This window comes from Prunus mume, linkage group LG3 (genome assembly GCF_029339155.1).
Source record: "Prunus mume cultivar Tortuosa linkage group LG3, ASM2933915v1, whole genome shotgun sequence".
NCBI lineage: Eukaryota > Viridiplantae > Streptophyta > Magnoliopsida > Rosales > Rosaceae > Prunus > Prunus mume.
Genome location: NC_142700.1, coordinates 23,301,286 through 23,317,258, shown reverse-complemented (window position 1 = coordinate 23,317,258; position 15,973 = coordinate 23,301,286). Strand labels below are relative to the sequence as shown.

Genomic DNA, 15,973 nt, shown 5'->3' with positions numbered 1-15,973 from the left:
TTGAATCTTGTTTAAAACTGACACCTGGTGGTTGTGGGTCGTAAATGACCAAAATGCCTTGAAAATAATAACACCAACCCCGAGGCCCTAACTCATGGCTGCGCTGATAATCGTAGGCTGCCTCGTACCCTTCTTGAGGGATCAAGCCACACGTAGTGGTTTCCTTTGTTCCTAATCGTAACTGGTTTGTTTATCTGTAAAACTCGCTCTAGGGCCGACATTCCCTGGAGTAACCAGGACTCGTTTTACGATCCGTCAAATACTATACGATCCTGGCCAAGTCTAGATTACCATATCTGAAAATGGTTACGATTCAACGGTTCAAAACTATTGAACCCGGAAATCACACAATATGAGCGATCCATTCAGGGTTCAAACGTTAACCAAATTGAGATCCGTGAATTCCTACGCTCTCGTGACGACCCAAGGATCATTCTAAAACTGAAAGTGGTCTCTACCAATATGCCCACGTGCCGCCACACGCACCGGCAGCGCGTGGGTGGCTTGATCAATTCTGGAGGTCGGAAAAATCTAAACCACTGGCCCAAACTCCTAACTTTGGTAAAATACCCCATTTGGAACAACTTTTGTTCTTGGACATATCCCAAAAAGCTGGCCGAAGCAATGACAAAAATCTGCTAAAACCTAACTTAAACAATCGAATGATCTACGCTTGAAATTGTAGGGCTTTTTCTTCCGGCTACTACGGGCTCGCCGTAAAGGGCAAAATGGAAGAAATTGCCCCTTGAGCCTGAGTTCGAAAATTAAGCCCCAAAATACCTCGAAAAGGCAGTAGAGCCTTAGGAAGTATTTTGGTTATCTTCACCAACGAGAATAATGGTAACTTGCAGATAGTTTTGGCATGCTTACAGATAGTCTTTTCAGCTCAGCATGAGTGGCATGTGGCATGGGAGCAAAATCAACATGGGTTTAGCACTAAGAGAGAAATTAGGCTTGGTTTATGAGAAAAGAAAGTGTTTAAGTAAGGAATGAGGTGTTTTGTGAGGAATTCGACTAGGGAAAGAGGAAAAAGAAAGGCAGAGTTCTTCTGGCAGCTGCCAGAAAAACAAATTGGAGAAGAAGATGAACAGTGCACGAGTCTGAGTTTTGCAAGATAGAGAGAAAAGCTTGCTCTCTGCAGGTTGTGAGTTGAGTTTGTTGGGTAGGGGAAGGCTCAATTTATAGCTGCCGGAAATCACCATTTTTCAAGAAACCCTAATGGCTTCTACTTACTTTGGCTGAGCTTTTCTCCCTTTCTCCTCCCCTTCTCTGACTTCCCTTTCTTGGCAAAGATTGCTTCTGTCTATCTTCATGAATTCAGGGGATTTGGGGGCTCAACATCCCCCTTTCCCGCGGCTGTGCAATGAGAGCTTCCAATCTTGGTTTGCTGTTTTTCTTCTTTTCTTTCCTCTTCCTTGGCTGAATCTGATGAAGGAAAAGAGGTGCAAATGTATGCTGGTCCAAGGGATGCTTCTGACAGCATGCGGGATGGTATTCATCGGTTCTTTGGATGTCTTTGGCTTGGGACTGGTTTCCAGCAGCTTTGCTTAAGGAGCCTGCCATCTACTCCTTCACGTGTTCTCTGTTTTTCAAAAGGCTGAAGCTCTTGTGGGCTATTTTGGTTTTTTTCTAAGGGCCAAGATGGCTTTCTAAGCAAATGGGCTTGTTGGGCTTCTTGATTTGGGCTTATTATTTTTTGGTTGGGTTATCTCTTGGCTAGGTTATTTTGCTTGGGCTTTTGGGCTATTTTTTCTCTCTTGTGCTTACCCACATGTTTGGGCCTAAGAAATGGGCTTGAGTCTCGAGGCTCCCAAGCAACCCGAGACTTTCCATTTCTTGGTCCATCAATGGGCCTCATGTTGATTTATCACCATCCATGCCACAACCCACTCAAGCAAGCCCCGGGTATTTGAGTGGCTTGGGGCCCACTTAAGCTTGTGGCGTGATTGAGGTGCGGAATGATAATTCCTTGCTTAGCGTGGCGTGTCGTTTGGCGTGGCATGTGTGCAAGCGCATATGATGAACTTTCGCATGCCCAAATCGGGTTTCTTCTTGGTAAAGCATCACATTGGGCCGAGAATTTATTTGGGCCGAACCGTGAATATTTTGGGCCTCAACATTAGCCCCCTTGATTATTGGGGCCATGAATGTGTATTGAAATGGTCCGAATAATCAATTTTCAGCCCAAAATAAATTACCATGGCATGGCATGGCATGGGTTTAGGAGCAACTCAAGGATAACAGGTTAAGAGTCTCTGAAATTACAGCCAGGTCTTTTCCGGGAAGGTTGGAGGGGTCACAATGGTCCCACTTAAAACCCAATCATTTTTAAACACCGAGGGTGTTGCCTTGAAGAACTTTCCTAGACACTGTAATTTTGAAGGTCACTTACTAGAGTTACCAAAAGTTGACCTTATTTTGTGGCATGATATAGAAGAAAATGCTTGGTGGATTAGCTCAAGATAACTACTTAGCTCGCATGATTTATTTGCTTGAGTGACTAGAGAGGCTTGATTTTGCATGATTGTGGTTTGCAAGAGTTGCATTGACTTGTGTATCTAATATTAGTTATGTATGCTTGATTTTGGCTTGCATGATTTGCTTTGACTTGTATATTTGGTATTTGGCTTGATGCTTAGCATTGGTATGTATGCTTGATTTTGGCTTGATACTTGGTATTGGCGTGTATGCTTGATTTTGGCTTGCATGCTTGGATGCTTGGTTTTGGCTAAGGTAGCATGGTTTAATATGGCTTTTGGGACATTTAGCATGGTGGATGTCATTTGACAGTAGCCGGACGTGCTAGTGGATAGTGGGGATCCAATCTTAGAGTTGCGGATGCAATAAGCTTGGATTCACCATTGTGTTTGACTTTACAGTACCAGCCTCCGAACACTTTGAATTTAGAGGACAATGTAAGAAGGTTTATTACATTAAACCTACTAAAGTGATCTTCTAATCAACTTAGGATTACAAAGACTTATTGTTTATTAGGAACTCAAAACCTATCTCGATTAGGCAAGCCTCAAACAGTGTTCAATAAGGATAATGAAGGCTTAAGGGTTCCTAGTTCTACAAGGATTGGAATGGATTAATCCTATAGCATGAAGGATATCTCTAAGTGTTTCTTGATAGGCAAGACACTTAGAGAGATGCATATAAATAGAAGGCTCCCTCCTAGATCCGAATAACACAACACAGCTAAATGAAATTCACCCATCGAGTTATAGCCGTAAGGATCGGATTCTCGGAGAAGAACTTCTATACCTTGCACTGCCAATCTATTCCAGCATAATCCAATCTTTTGATGCCTTGAAGAAAACCAGCGTAAGCGGCTCCGATCAGCCAGGCTGGAAGAAATGCGAGATCAGGCGGCGAATCGCGAAGCGGCTCAGATCAGCCGAATCGAAGAAATGCGAGCAGATCGGCCGAATCGGCTCCAGATTTACAGCTCAGGAGATCACAGAGACCTAAAAGGCCAGCCTTGTCAAATGACTACTTTGTTTACCTTGCACTGCCAATCTATTCCAGCATCATCCAATCCACGCCAGCACCATGTTAGACTCAGGTTAGTGTTAAACATGTTATGGCTTTAAGGAATTAACAGACAGAACTTCAATGAAGGTGATATCGTGCGACATGATGGCTAAATATTGGAAGAATGCTTGAAATAGGGCATGTGCTGGAAGGATATTTGGAATATAACAAGTGCTGGAAGGATATTTGGAATAGGATAGGTGCTGGAAACGGTTTTGTTTGGCATGGAATAGGTGCTGGAAAAAATGTGACTTGGCTTGGCATGATTAGCTTGGACTTGGATAATCTAATGGTTGAGTTGAATCAAGATATAGCTTGATCTGGCATGAGGGTTCACTCTTCCGGTAGCATGAATATTGGTGTTTTGGAAAAACGATACCCCTTTGTTGCAATGAGGACAATGATAGCATGACTTCTTCTATGTGCTTCCAGCAACTAGAACTGCCAAGTTCTAACATTGCCATTTTTATGATGACTGTATTGCTTGAAAAGCTTGATATTGTGATATTTGGTTTGGTTTGCTTGAAATGATTGCATCTAAGTGAAATGCTTGAGTTGCATGGTTTGCGTGGATTGATTCACAAATGCTTGTATTGATGGGTGGAAGAAGAGATACGAGTTTGAGAGAGCATAAGAGAGCTGGGCACGTTGTCTCCTTGCTGGCTTGGCCCCCAAAATTTTGTTGCCCCTTCCCTTTGAATTTTTTATTATTTGCAAGTGTCTACCCTCTTTTCCTTTCATTTGGCATGGCATGCTTTATTTTGTGATTTTCTCTCATTCTCTTCTTTCTTCTTCTTCAAGACCCAAACCCGTGGGTATTGTGCATCAGTACATAAGTCATATTTTGGAAGCTCGGATCAGAAAACTTCCTTGATCAAAGTTGTTCATCTGCTCGAGTACTATAGCCAGTAAAATTTGCAGAATTTTTTGAATTTTTCTGATACCTCAAAGCTGGTTTGCAACTTCTGAATTCATCCATGGCTGGTGAGTCTTTGCAGATTTTTCTTCTGCATGTGTCTTTAACTTATGATACTCGTATGATTGCGCTTGCTTCACAAAATTTGCTTGAAATTATGTTGTCTATAACATATCCAAAATTGAGGATCATCCACCCATTCTAGTGCTCTCTACCTCCATTTTTCTAAAGCGTGTTCATGAGTTGATGTTGATGCCTTTGTTGCATGCTTGTCTTCTATGCTTGAATGCTTGAGTTCCTCTGTATTTCCCAGAATTTGTGAACTAGAAATCGAATTCTAAGGTTGAGCTTTTGATTTAGGATTCTAGCTTGGTGATAAACAAGAGTTATACAAGCTCACTTGGGTATGCATGCCAAGTGCTTGTCAAAATATCTCAAAGTAGCTTGCTGGCTGTTTTTTGAACTTTTGAAATGTTTCTTTTCGAATCTGAGTTGGAGCTTTTGAGACATAAAAATGGACTTCTCAATGGTTATGTTGGAATTGGTCTTGCATCACTTGAAGAAAAAATGAATTTTCGGTGGAATTTCAAAGTAAGGGTTAAGGTGCTGGAGCTGTACAGTTTCTGCTGTATGGGCTGTTTTAGAAATCTGTTTGACATGCTTCCCTAGCTCGAAATGCAACGAAATTTTGGGAAAATGAAGCTTGATATGTCTAGTTCTAATCTGGAAAGTCTGGGATTTTTTGGTTGTAAGCTTGATTTATAGTGATTTTCTAAAGGTGGGATATTCTAGCTAGGATGGTTGGAAAGCTTGTGTATAAGTTTTGCTTGGCATGTTGCTTTTGCTTGGGAATTTAGCATGTCTTTTCTGTTGGCATTGAGTGCCGATCTGAGTATTGCTAAAGCATGTTCTTGAGCAATATTGTCGTGAGAGCATGAAGTGGATTGGTATTGTTGTAAGAGCATGAATTCTTCAATTTGCTTTCAGACGCCCGAATTGCTTGAAATGCTTGAATGAAATGAAATTTCTTGGCATGTGAATTGGTATCACACCTTGTGAATTTTGTCAAATGCTTAATAGATGAGTTTGCTTGCACTTTGAGAAAATTATGCTTCCGGCACATCCGTTTGTGTATGAGTACCTTTCCGGCGTCTGATTTTGGCTAACATATTCTCTTGTTTTAAAAGCTCGAAAGCATGATAAAGCATGAGAAGTCTAATTTGATAGCATGAAAGTGAGTCTTGGTCTCTTGCAACTTGTCTTTGGAAAACATTATGCTTTAATAGCAATTCTACTTCCGGCACCCCCTTTTTGTTTACTAGTTCCCTTCCGGCACTTGATCTGACCAACGTACTCCCTTATTTCTTTTTCAGGCTTGATTGAGAGATTCCACAGCATGAGAAATGCCATCTTCTTACTAATTTGCAAGGAATTTGGTAGCATGAAGGTGAGTTTTGGTTGCTTGCACCTTGACTTGCGATATGAAGGCTTTTGGAAGATTTGAAACTGGCAGAATGTTTGAAATTAGGCATGTACTGGAAGGATGTTTGAAATAGGGTAGGTGATAAAAATTCTTTGCTTATGGAGTAGGTGCTAGAAGAATGTAACTTGGCTTGTTTCAAAAAGGGGAAATAGAAAACTGTTTCTCACCATAATGCAAGATTATCTAGGCTTGTTGTAATCAAAGAGATGATTTATACTGTGTGGCAAAAAAAGGTAGATGAGTTTGCTTGTTTGGATGGCATGAAGCCCTCAAGTCAGCTTGTTGAGGTCAGCAATTGGTTGCAGAGTTGGGTTATATTCTCTTTGGCTTACTCAGGGTCGAGAAACAAAGTAGAGGCCTGCTTGTAAATATATATATATATATATATATATTTTTGCAACTTGCTTCAAAGAAGATCTTTGGAAGAAGTAGACTGAAGATGAGAAGGAATAGGCTAAGCGAGTTGCTGGAAGAGATTCATACAGCTTGTTTTCCTCCAGATAAGTAACAAACAGTTTGCTTTCCTCCAAGAGGAAAACTGAAATTTACAACAGCTTCAGGATTCTTGTCTCTTTCTTTTGCTTGGCATGAAGCCCCCAAGTCATTTTTGCATGTGCTCTTTGCTATGATGGATTCTCTTAAGCCCCCATAAGCCTTTCGCAAGATGTTTTGTCTGAAAAGCTTTAAATTTTGCTGTAGTGCAATTGCATGAATAAAGCTTGTGATTTTTCAGGAGTTGTCGTATGGCCATGAAAAGAAGTTCTTGCAAGTATTGGTTGCCGAAGTATCCATCTTCAGAAAGACCAATTCTTAAGTATGCCTGAAAATAATGATGGTGCCAAAGTCTGCGCAGAAAAACATGGGGATAATTGCAATGATGGGTCAGCTGGTTGCATAAATAATGAGATCAACAATGGTGATGAAGGAGATGGTAACGTGAAATAGAAGATACGATATTCTTTTAGCACCAACTACCCTTCTCCCGGCACCTACTGCCCTTCTTCCAGCACCAACCTCCCTTCTTTCTTGGTGCATTTGAGGTCGTCCTTTGAGGTGATTGACAAGGTATGCCCTTTCCTTTTTGCAATTTCTTGAATCTATCGAGGGGCTTGTTGGGCTCTTCATGCCCATGGGCTTTGCTCGTTCACTGGAATCTCAGGTCCTTCTTTTTAACTCTGTAGGAATAGATATAGACTGATATCTTGGCCTAGGCTTGTTTTTCGCATGCTTGAATAAATTTGGACTTTTCTCCCATGTTGTGGAAATAGAAATTGATAGAGTGCATGCTCTGCAATGCTTGAATCCTTTTGCATTTTGAGGAAGAATTTGCTTGTCATGGGAATTGCTTGAAAATTTCGCTTGCCATGGATAAATTGTATGCTGCTTGGGTATTTGCTTAAGTGTTTCCTTTGGCCTGAGTTTGACTTGCCCTGCTTGGCGTATATTTTGCGTGTGCTGCGTTCTTGACCCACTTTTTTGTTGTTGAACTATATGCATCACGAGCGCATGCTTGTAATCGTATGATTAATGCATAGGATTAGAGGCTATTGAAAGCTTTGAGAAAAGCACCATTGGTTTCTTTTTATTTTTATTTTTTATGAGCTTAGAATTTGGTCATGGGTAACTGTTTATTTTTTTGGCTTTATAAGGATAGACATAAACATGTGTATGATGGGTCTGCAAGGATGTGTAACTCGTAGGTATTTCGTTTTTGTGAAAAAGGTTACTATGAGGTAAATAGTGCTCAGTTTGTAGCACTTGCTTTGTGAAAATGGGTCTGCTGGAATGATTGATTGAGCATGGAATGGGAAATTTGCTCATCATGAGCTCGAGTAATAGATTGCATGATGCTTCAAAAATATATATTTTTTTGTTTATGCATTTCGCTTGGCATGAGATAGTTTGCTTTGCTTGGCTTGGCTTGTAAAGTTCATAGGGCTTGCATGCTAGTGTGGAGATTGCTTGGCTTTAACACAGAGAACTAGCTTTATGCTTTGCCGTTTTTTCAGCGTATTCTTTGTTAGCAATTCTTGCAGGGATTCATCGCTTGTCAAGACCTGCCATGGCATTCACTAACCCGTTGTCAATTATTAGTGGCTACCTTTATTCAACGGATGATCAATTGAAGAGGGGAAGGCCCCCTCCATTTCTCAAGAATGCTTGTGAAGATGTTGCAGTAGGCGAAGAGCCAGTGTTGTCTTGCTGCGTTTGTATCATTATGGTTCGGGAAATTCCTCCTCTGTGACTTTTCCCAAGATTGTCTGCATGCGCAGGTGTTCCCCTTGGCTTTAGCAATAGCGCATGACGGCATGATTCCCATAGCCCCTATGTTCTTGGGACATCCAATGCAGGGGTAGACAATGCCCTGCTCCTTCTAGCGATCTGCCTCCTACTCATTCTTTTCTCGGAACATCCAACATAGCTGCCGACATCGCCTGCACCTTCCAGCGATCTGCCTCCTACTCATCCTCTTCTCAGAACATGCGACATAGCTGCCGGCCGCCTGCACCTTCCCGTGCTGCCTCCTTTTATTTCGCAGGTTGTTTTCTTTGGCTTGGGGTCAGTTGGCTTGGTGCACAGCTTCCATCTTTCTTGATACCATAGGATGTACTAATCTCCAGCATGTGTAACCTTGTTTTTGCGATGGCTGTGTACTTTTCAGATAATCTAATGACTATGTCATTATGACTTTTTAATGTACTACTGAACCACTGGAACTTGCATTAATTTCTGAATGCTTGAGGCATGTTGTAATTCGTACATCTTATATATATATTGCTTGGTTGGGAGAACTTGCTCTTGTGAACTTCTTGAAATTTTCTGATGAGTTGGCAAGCCTTAAAAACAAGGTATATGCTGCCCAAAATTTTGACAGGACCTTTAAGCTAAATCTTCGATGCATTGCTCTTTAAAACTTTTGCAAGGCTCGTCTACTCATTTGGCCTAAAATGCACCCTCTTTCCGTGCCTTAAAAATGGTCATGCCACTGTATGCATGATTTCCACGAAGGCTCCTGTAAGAATTGCCGGATGTTGTGAATTTTTTTGAGCATTCCGATTGGGAGTCAACGGTTTTGTTATTCCAGCGCCTCAAAATACACTTTTACTGCTCGTTTCTTTGTAATAGCTTGACTTTGCATACCCCACATCATTTTGCTTAGGCTTGATGCTTGTTGATGGTTCGGGACCCCATCCAAGTGACTTTGCTTGGCATGGTTACTGCTAAAAGGCTTAGCTTTTAAAAGGGAAGTTTGCTTGTCTATTTTCTTTTTCTTTTCAAAGAACACGTTTTGCAAAACAGAAGAAGACAAAAGTAAGGAAAGAATTCTAGAGGCCTTTTTTTCTTTTTCCAAAATACTCCATTCTCCTTGCAAATATCGTTTTATGCCTTGGCATGCAATAATGGTGGTGCATTCTACCAAAGTTGTGAAAACATATGGTGAAAACACAAAAGGAGTTCATCTTTGAAATAAATTTGAAAAGCCAAAAACAAAAGGATAGGTGCAAAAGCAACTCAGTAGTAAGGCTTTGAGCCATTTTGCATTGATAAGTACCCCCATCAAATTAAGCCCCCAAGTATGAAAGGGCCCAAGGTTGTGCATGACTTGCAATAGCACGAAAGCTTGCGGTTTAGGTTGGCATGTATTTGGCATGTATTGTACTAGGATGCCATGCTCTGTAGAGATATTTAACAGAGCCACAGTTGCTGCTTTGCTTGCCTACAGCTCATAACCAAACTAATCAAAGAGTGATTTGCAGCTCCTAACCCATTGTACTTTCTTCAACCTCTGTGAAGTTATGAGAGGTTACAATAGCTGCTTCGGATGAGGCCCATTGATGGACCAAGCCCATTGATGGTGATAAATCATGTTGATTTTTGACCGAATAAAGTCAACTTTTAAATCATTAAAATATTCTAGAGTATAATGGTCTTTTACTAGAATAAATTAATAATTAAATATTAATTAAGGACCGAGTTGTTACAATCTACCCTTTACAAAAATTTCGTCCTCGAAATTTACTTAACCTTCACTTGATGGGGTGGAGGTGCTGGGCCTCACTGCTACTCGGGTGCTTAAGTACGCTCTTCTAGTACTGCACTCACCACTTGCATCTCAATAACTGTATCTATAAGACAATCAATAAAATCTGAAAGCAACCTATTTATATCTGGATACCCGAGGTGGCTTAAGAAAATATAAAACTCTGAAAAGATCGATAAATAATCAATTTCGATAAATTTAAAACTCACTGCTCAATCTAATATTTAGCTAAAATCCATTTTTTCCTCTGAGTGTCTCGACACTGCTAATCTTTGGCGTGAAAGACTAATTTGCCTTTTTTGAAATTGAATGAAATTCAAGTGCGACTTCTACCAAAAATTCGCAGAGTCTCTCCAGAAATGAACATTTTCCAAAAACATTTTACCTATAAAACAAGCATATATGTTTAAATATGTATCAGTATCACAACTGCCAGCATGTAATGCATTATATCCAAAAGGAATCAAGCATTGTAGCACTAAATCAATCTGCTAATCAATCTCAACTTTCAGCTCAGCAATAATACTACGGTAATCTAGCTCAAGCAGCATGAAATTTAAAATGTTTAAAAGCATATAGTAAGGTACTGAACTCATGAATTCCTGCTTATACACAACTTACTAAGCAGTAATCTTGCTAAAAAACATTGAATATATAGTTCATCCTGCTCTGTAATCCTTGCTGGACTCAAGAGACATCTGGTCAACTGATCCGCAATTCTAGCTCCACGATCCGGATAACTGTAAGACTCGTGGGGCAAAATATGCTAGAAATACTGGAATTGTTTAATACCATATCCAATAATAAAATATGAAAGCCAACAACTTACATGGAATAACATAAAACAACTTAAATAAAATAAACTAAGATAAATTAAAGCAAACTAAACTAAAATAAATAAAGTCCATAAGTAAATACATATATATATATATATACACATATATATACTCCATCTATTACTTGTAAAACAACTGTGATGTTTAAATAAATAATGGTAACTGTATAAAATCCTTAATTTAGTTTAAAAGCATCTCAAAACTTAAATCCTCTCCACGTAGGTGTACCCCCATATCTGATCCGTCAAGTCCTTTAATACCGTCAATTCTATATATCCGTCAATTCCATCCTCGCAGGTCTCGGAAACACAAAGTTAACCGAGCCGCATTCCTCGCAGTCTCAGAGATAAAACTTCAATCTGAGCCGCAATCCTCGTAGGTCCCGGAGATACCAAGTCCATTTGAGCCGCATTCCTCGCAGGTCTCAGGGGACCATTAGTCAGCCTGAGCCGCAATCCTCGCACCACATGGTTCAGCGTTCTCGAACTCGGGGAAAATAACCAACTGTCTCAAGGCAACTGGGGGGTACCCTATGGTGGGTTTGAAAACCATAATCTGTTATTTACATAAATTTTCAATAAACTCGTTCTGAATTGAACTTAAAATATATCCATATATATATATATATATATATATACCAAAATCTGATAAAAACCAAAAGTTATATTTATTCCTTTTCAACCACTGAATATATGCGTCAACTACTTAGCTAGTTGGTTAACCACCTTGCCCTCTGCTGAGCATTTCATTCCAATATTATATTTATGCTCTTATAACACAATTAATTATATGAGCAAGTATAAATAGGTGATGAATAAATAGATAATTAAATGCTCAACTTGCTAAACCTCAGTTCTCGACATACAAGTATATATATTAACACGCATAACAAGTTTTTCAAATAAAAACCTCAATAAATTTTTCAACCATAAGAAATGTCCAGCAATTCTGAAAATAAGGATGCACATGTGATGCTGTGTCTACAGGAAGTTAACCTAATGCTCTGATACCAATTGAAACGACCGAACCAAATTTCACTTTGGAATCCGGTCGAATCTGTTAAAACGACACTTGGTGGCTGTGGGTCGTAAATGACCAAAATGCCCGAAAACAATAACACAAACCCCGAGGCCCTAACTCATGGCTGCGCCGATAAGCGTAGGCCGCCTCGTACCTCGATGGATCAAGCCACACGTAGTTCTTTCATCTGTTGCTAACCAGAATTGGTTTGTTTCTTGTAAAACTCGCTCTAGGGCTGACATTCCTGGAGTAACCGGACTCCGTTTTACGATCCATCAAATACTATACGATCCTGACCAAGTCTAGATTACCATATTTGAAAATGGTTACGATCCAACGGTTCGAAACTATTGAACCCAGAAATCACACAATATGCGGGATCCATTCGGGGTTCAAACGTTAACCAAATTGAGATCTGTGAATTCCTATGCGCTCGTGATGACCCAAGGATCATTCTAGAATTGAAAGTGGTCTCTACCAATCTGCCCACGAGCCGCCACACGCGCCGGCAGCGCATGGGTGGCTTGATCAATTCCTGGCGGTCGGAAAAACTCCAAACCACCAGCCCAAACTCCTAACTTAGGTAAAATACCCCATTTGGAACAACTTTTGTTCTTGGATATACCCCAAAAACTGGCCAGAAGTGGCTGAAACAGTGACCCGAAAATCTGCTAAAACCTAACTTAAACAATCAAATGATCTACGCTTGAAATCTCTGAAATCCTACCCAACCAACAGCTAGAGCATGGAAAATTGCTAGAAAACCATACCTCACTCGTCCGATTTGGTGGACAGACAGAGAACAAGAGCTTGAAATTTCTGTCAAAAACCGGCTGTTTTGAGGTGTTTCCAAACAATGGAGCTGCTATCGGGCTGGGATGCCGCGGAACCGATGGCTAGGTAATGGCGGTCCTAGCATGACCGGTCCCATGGTTGGCCGGTCTTGGTGGAAGAAGCACTACCGAGTAGAGAAACCGGGGGCTGGGTGAGAGAGAGAGAGAGAGAGAGAGAGAGAGAGAGAGAGAGAGAGAGATCAGTTTTAAAACATCTGACCTGGGAAATTACCATTTTGCCCCTGAACGTATTTTGATGGCATCTCCTTCAATACAACTCGGATTCGAGTCCACTACGTGTCTACGGGCTCATCTCGATGCGCTCTACATAAAAGTATAACTGAAATTCTCAAATTTCTTCCCGGTCAAAAAGTCAACTTTTAAATCATTAAAATATTCTAGGAGTATAATGGTCTTTTATTAGAATAAATTAATAATTAAATATTAATTAAGGACCGAGTTGTTACATAAATACCATAGACAAATTGCATGTAGGAATATACGAGTTAGCCTAAATACCATAGCTAATTCATAAAAAAGGAAAACTAAGCCGCGACATCAAATGGTTAGTTAATAGATAAGAGAATAAGAGGCTAGATCGGATTACTAGTGGTGAATTCATTGTCCTAGTGCTTTTATCAATTTGAATTTCTCATCCTTGTGTTTCGTGACTTTCTACTTGTTTTGTCTTTTAATTTCGTTGTTAATTAAATCATTCTTTCAAAAACCATTTTTGTGTTTACATGAGTATGCTACATGTTTAATTTCTTGTTTATATAATGATAGCAGTTAAAATATTTTGTGAAGTAAATTAGGTTAGACTAATTGGAAGTTGAACTCAATCCTCGTGGGAATGACTTCGTATTTTCCATACTATATTACAATTGACCTTGTGCACTTGCGAGTATAATTTGTGTTTAGACTAATCTTTATAATCTCCATTTTTCAGGTCGTCTAAAATTCACAACAAGTTTTTGGCGTCGTTGTCGGGGATTGGCTTCGTCAACTACAATTTAGTTCAATCTTAATTTAGCTATTCAGTTTTTTTTTTTATTTTAAATTTATAGTTCAATTCTGTTTTCTTAGTTTTATTTTATTTATTTCATTTTTTTTATTATATGTCAATTGGAACTGATTTATGTTTCTTGTTTGTCTTGTGTATTAGGTTCGGCTTAGTGTATGACTGGTAGACGCCCTCGTGGTCAAGACCTCATATTGTTTGATCCTAAGATTGAGAGAACAGTCAAGAAACGAAAAGACAAATTCACTCACTCACTAGAACATCAAGAAGATGGAGGTCCCGTTGAAAATATAAACGAGAAGAGTGGCAAGAACGTTGGGGAACAACTATTAGAGCAGGAGGAAGCAATGGAACGAGCACAACCTGCTCGAGCTCTAAAGGAGTACTTCATCCCAACTCTTTCCAACACTCCATCATGTATTGTACTACCAAAAGTCGAAGCAAATTCATTTGAACTCAAGTCTGGAATGATTCACTTGTTACCATCTTTTCGAATGAAGATCCTAACATGCATATTTTGGAATTTTTTGACATTTGTGGCACAATCAAGATCCTAAATGTCTCTAAAGAAGTAGTTAGGCTGAAATTGTTTCCATTTTCATTAAAGGATAGAGCCAAAGCTTGGCTTCACTCATTGCCAGCTGAATTCATAGGAGGGATTAACTCAAAAATTTCTTTAGAAATTCTTCCCTGCGCAAAAAACGAATTAGCTTAGAAGAGATCAAATGTATTTTACTCAAGGAGAGCATGAGCCATTCTATGAAGCTTGGGAGAGATGTAGAGAGTTGCTGCAAAAATGTCCTCATCATGGCATTATTGATTGGATGTAGATGCACTTCTTTTGTGAATGACTTACAACTGCAAACAAACGAATGGTTGACTCTGCTTGTAGAGGTGCATTGATGGAAAAGACACCTCAATAAGCTTTTGATCAATTTGATTTGCTTGCTAATAATAATCAACAATAAGGCAGTGAGCGAACAAAGAAGGTAGGATTCTTGAAGTCGACACAAACACTGCGGTTGTTGCTTAAATTTCAAGCCTTGAGAAAAAAACTTGAAACTCTTATGCGTGCTGTTATTCCACCTTCCCCACAGCAAGTTTGCACCATTTGTTCTGACCCTACTCATCCAATGGAATTTCTTCCATCTACTACGCAAGGTTCTAAGCAAGTTCTCCAAGTTAATTCATTTCAGCTACCTCGGAATGATCCATATTCGAACACCTATAATTCGTGGTGACGTAACCACCCAAATTTTTCATGGAGCAACCAAAAACAACAAGCTAGTTTTAGCCATCCCTTCTAGAAGCAAATGCAGCCTTTGAGTGAGCCTAAGAAACCAGCGTTGAAGGACTTAATTGCTTAGTTTGTACAGACATCTCAACAAAATCAGAATACAATGCAAGCGTCCATTACTAAGTTAGAAACTCAAGTAGGTCAACTCGCTACTATTGTGCATGAGAAGGAGCAAGGCACATTCCCAAGCCAACCTGAAATTAATGCTCGAAATGTTGAACACATCAAGTCCATTAGAACTCTAAGAAATGGCAAGCCATATGATAGATGAGAAGAAGCCACGACAAGTCTTGGAAAATAATATGAAGGTAGAGAAAAAACTAAAGGACTACTTCCAGCACCCACCCAAGGCAAACTAGGTGATTCCGAAAGAATTGCTAATAATGATCAAATTGCCCCTATCAAAGCAAGGATTTATGTTCCCCCACTTTCATTTCTAGCAGCCCAACGAGTCCATAAACAAAAGAAAGACCAAATGGATATTTTGGAGATGTTCAAAAAGGCCCATATCAATATTCCATTGCTGGACGCCGTTCAAACAATTTCCCTCTTATAAAATATTTTTGAAGGATGAATGTAAAAACAAGAGGAAATTCGTAGCTCATGAAAAAGTGATGTTAACTGAAAAGTGCAGTGTGGTGTTGCTTAAGAAATTACCTCCAAAACCGAAGGACCCAGGGAGTTTTACAATTCCTTGTATTATTGGTGATGTTCAATTTGATAAAGCATTTTTAGATTTAGGCTCAAACATTAACCTTATGCCTTTGTCTATTTTTCAGCGATTAGGTATTAGAGAGCTGAAGAGTACTGCCGTTTCTCTTCAACTTGCGGGTAGATTAGTCACATATCCTAAAGGAATCATTGAAGACATGTTGATTAAAGTGAAGCAATTTGTGTTTCTGGCTGATTTTTTTGTTCTTAACATGGAGGAAGACCACGACATCCCACTCTTGCTAGTCTGGCCCTTCCTTGCTACTGCTGGTAAATT

At 39.7% G+C, this 15,973-nt stretch overlaps 1 long non-coding RNA gene and 1 other non-coding gene across 2 annotated transcripts; one reads left to right on the top strand and one right to left on the bottom strand.

Moving 5' to 3' along the window:
• The first annotated feature begins 4,302 nt into the window (after positions 1–4,302).
• Positions 4,303–8,297, top strand: LOC148919145 (uncharacterized). Its single transcript, XR_016125716.1, has 4 exons — positions 4,303–4,521; positions 5,827–5,900; positions 6,670–7,001; positions 7,973–8,297. It is a non-coding gene; the product is annotated as an uncharacterized LOC148919145 (long non-coding RNA).
• Positions 8,298–14,395: 6,098 nt separating this feature from the next.
• Positions 14,396–14,502, bottom strand: LOC148919144 (small nucleolar RNA R71). Its single transcript, XR_016125750.1, has one exon. It is a non-coding gene; the product is annotated as a small nucleolar RNA R71 (small nucleolar RNA).
• Between the last annotated feature and the right edge of the window lie 1,471 nt (positions 14,503–15,973).